This window comes from Equus quagga, chromosome 14, assembly GCF_021613505.1.
Source record: "Equus quagga isolate Etosha38 chromosome 14, UCLA_HA_Equagga_1.0, whole genome shotgun sequence".
Taxonomy (NCBI): domain Eukaryota; kingdom Metazoa; phylum Chordata; class Mammalia; order Perissodactyla; family Equidae; genus Equus; species Equus quagga.
The window spans coordinates 92876744-92880523 of record NC_060280.1 but is presented as its reverse complement, the minus strand read 5'-3'; positions in this window follow the sequence as shown (position 1 = coordinate 92880523).

Below are 3780 nucleotides of genomic sequence, written 5' to 3'. Positions count from 1 at the left end.
TTTATGTCAGACACAGGACTTCCTATCCCATATCTAAAGGGGCGGGGCTTCCTGTTATATAAAGAAAAGAGGTGGGACATCTCCCTAGCTTATGTCAGACATAGAATTTCCTATTCCATATCTAAAGGGGCAGGACTTCCTGTTATACAAGGAAAAGAGGTGAGACATCTTCCTAGTTTATGTCAGACATAGGACTTCCTATCCCATACCTAAAGGAGCGGGACTTCCTGTTATACCAGGAAAAAAATGGACTTCCTCTTAAATGCCTGAAAATGGTGGGACTTCCCTTTCCACCAGGAGAAAGAGGCAGGATGTTCCCTCTGTGTTTGAAAGGGGGAGCTTTCCCAACTCCCCAGAAAAGGGGCAGGACAGCTTCCTGCTTTAGGAATATAAGGGATGAGGGCTCCCTGTCCACTGGGGGAAGGGGCTGGACTCCCTCTGCTCCAGGCCCAAGGCAGAGAGGCGAGGGTTTCTCCTAGTCTATGTCAACAAGGGGTGAGCCCTATGTCTTCCTCAAGGAAAAGAGTTCTTCCACGCCATCGAGCAACGAGATTTCCCATTTCAGTAGGAACTGGGGTAGTCCTTCGTCCTTCCTTAGGCCTACAGTGGGCAGGGCTTTCACTCTGCCAGAAAAGGGGGTGAAGCTTGCCCATGGCATGGCACCACCACGTGTGGTAAGAGTGACCAGTCCTCACCATGAAGATGGAGATGAAGAAGCTCATGGTGATGGGGGCCGAGTCCTTGATGATGTAATGGGCCACCAGGGAGGTATTTGATGGTGGTGTCATTGCAAAAGAAGCCACCGATGTGGGGGGCTAGCAGACGGCTCTCGCTCAGCACAGTGGGGATGCTGACTGTAGGGTCAGAGAAGACCATGCTCATGGTGGGTCACTGAGGCTTACTCTCCTTAGGTCTTCTGGCCAGGCTGTCCTTCCTGTGTCTCCACAGCCTGGTCATGGGGGGAGGGCAGCAAGGCTGTGATGGTGGCTCTGTGTGTCTCTGCATCTGTGAATATGTGTGCATGTGTGTATGTGCTTATGGATATCTATGTCATCTGCTACGTGAGTATGTCTCTGTGCATGTATGTTTCCTAGTGTAGATATACGGGTGTACGTGGATGGATGTTTCCTGGTGCGTGTGTATTTCTGCATAGCTGTGAGTCTGGCTGTGATTTTTCTTGTGTGTCTTTCTTGGTGTGTGTGAATCTTCATGTCTTTGCACGTATGTGACCATGTGTTTGTGGAAGTGTGTGTGTGTGTGTGTGTGTGTGTGTGTGTGTATGGCGTGGTACGTGCACCTGTGGGCTCGGGGATGTACGTGAATGGAGATGTGTGTGTCTTGGTGCATGCACATATCATGCACCATGTGTATATGTGGTGTGAATAGGCGTTTGTGGTACACACGGGTACATGCCTGGATGGGTGTGCATCTGTCTGTGATCTGTGCGTGTGTGAGATTATGCAGTGTGTCCACGGATGTGTGGGTTGTGCTGGTGTGCATGTGTGGTTCTGTCTGGGCTCTGTGTGTGTTCATGCCTATATCTAAGGCTCTGTAGCTGATTGAGCTGAGAGATATTGGTGCGAATGTTGTATTGAGCAGGGGCCGGGGCCCCTCACCAGACATCACCATCCTCAAGTCAGGAGGGCAGGGGGGCCTGTATTCAGCAGGTGCCGGGCTCTCTGTCAGGTTCACACCCCTAAAAGCCTACCCCAGGCCTCCCACCCTTCTCTTGACTCTGTCATTCTGTCACCACTGAAGTCTGGTGGAGCTAGGCAGCTGGAACCCAGCCTCCACAGCCCCCAACTCCCTTCCTACACTGAAAGGACAATACTAGTGTCCCAGCCTGGCCTCCCGTCCCTGGCTACGGGGCTTTGGTCACTAGCTCTGCCCACTGGGGAGTTGGCGGGTGCTGGCATATGCCGGCCACACATCTAGACCCTAGGCAAGCTCAGGCCACACAGATACACACACACAGAGTCTGACATACACAATTACACAATACAACCGCACAGTCTGACCCAGACACACAGATTCAGATAACACACATACAGACACAATGCAACCATATACCCACAATACACAGAGGCCCATACAGACTCAGACACACACCCAGCTACACAAATGCCGTGAGATACACCCCCAACCCAAATGCATAGTCACAGGTTCCCATAGACTGAGTGCACACATAGGGGTCACCCACAGTAAACACACCTCCCCCAAGCCAGTACAACACATAACACAACAACGCAACACAGAGACCCAAAGACACACACACACAAACACATACAGATATACACAGATATGCTCTACACTCATGCACAAGCACACACACACGGAGAATCATACATTCACATGGATATAAGTACACCACAGACCACCCCCAGACACACAGACACACAGATAGAACCAGGGACTCGCGAACAACATACACACAGTCAAACATACACAGAGATACACAATGCAAATAGACACCCTCCCCACCTGCAGACACACAGACAGACCCAGATACACAACTCCAAAAGACATATCGTAAATACAATTATGTGAAAGACTGAAAATAAATGGTGGAAGGGAGAAAATAAAGTCATAGGACAGTCTGAAAAAAAAAAGAAAGATGCACAGCCACATGTGGACGTCAGCACCTTCCCAGAAACACGCTGGTGAACACACAGATGTGAAGACACACGGCTCAAGTACACACACCAGGGCAGACAGCCAGCCTCCAGTCCAGCGATCCTCGGATCAAGACAGCCAGGCAGACAGACCTCGCCACGCCCCTTGGGTGTCAGGAGCGGACGGCCCAGGGGTGTCCGTGCAGGTCCCCTGGCCACAGGCACTGGTACCGGATCACCAGTTCGGGCAAGGCCAAGACCGTGTGTGGTGGGCGACGGTGTGGACCGACTGGGATCAGAACTCCTGAGCCAGGCGGGGCCACAGTGGGAGAGGAGGGCCCGGAGGGGGAAGACCCAGGTGGGCAGGGGCGGGGTCCCATTGCACTGCGGTGCTTAGACGGCCAAGGGGCGTGGCCTTCCCCAGGATGGGCGGGGCCGGTGAAGCTGAGGTCTCTCTCCCTCACCTTAGTGAGGGGCCCCCATCCCACACCAGGGACTTGACGGCTTTGGGGTAGGGTCTGATCTTGTGGGTGGGGCCTGGAAGAAGGTAGGGCGGGACGAAAGGGGCAGGGCCTAATGGAAGGAGACAAAATGGCCAGAGACCCACGGGTCGTGAAGTCCCCAGGGAAGTCAGACTAGGGATGGGGATGGGTCGAAGGCTTGGACTGGGAAGGGGGTGCAGGGCTCTGGAAAGGTGAAACCCAGGAAAGGGGCGAGGATTTTACATAGGAGACGACAGAAGGGCAGAGCCTGGGGAGAGGGTGGTGCTCAACTGAGAAAGATAGAAAGTGGGTGGGGCAGGAGAGTGGGCAGGGCCTGGGAGGCTGATGGTGGGGGAAGTGGGTGGGGCCTAGGGAGATTGACTGGGGAAGTGGGCGGGACTGGAGAGTGGGCAAGGCCTGGGAGGCTGATAGATGGGGGTGGGCGGGGTCTAAAGAGAATGATGGGAAAATAGGTGGGGCTAGGGAGTGGGGGGGGGGGAAGTGGGCAGGGCCCAGGGAGATTGACAGGGAAGTGGGCAGGACTGGACAGTGGGCAAGGCCTGGGAGGCTGATGGCTGGGGGAGTGGGCGGGGCCTAGGGAGGATGATGGGAAAGTAGGCGGGGCTAGGGAGTGGGCAAGGCCTGGGAAGCTGATGGCTGGGGAAGTGGGAGTGGCCTAGGGAGAT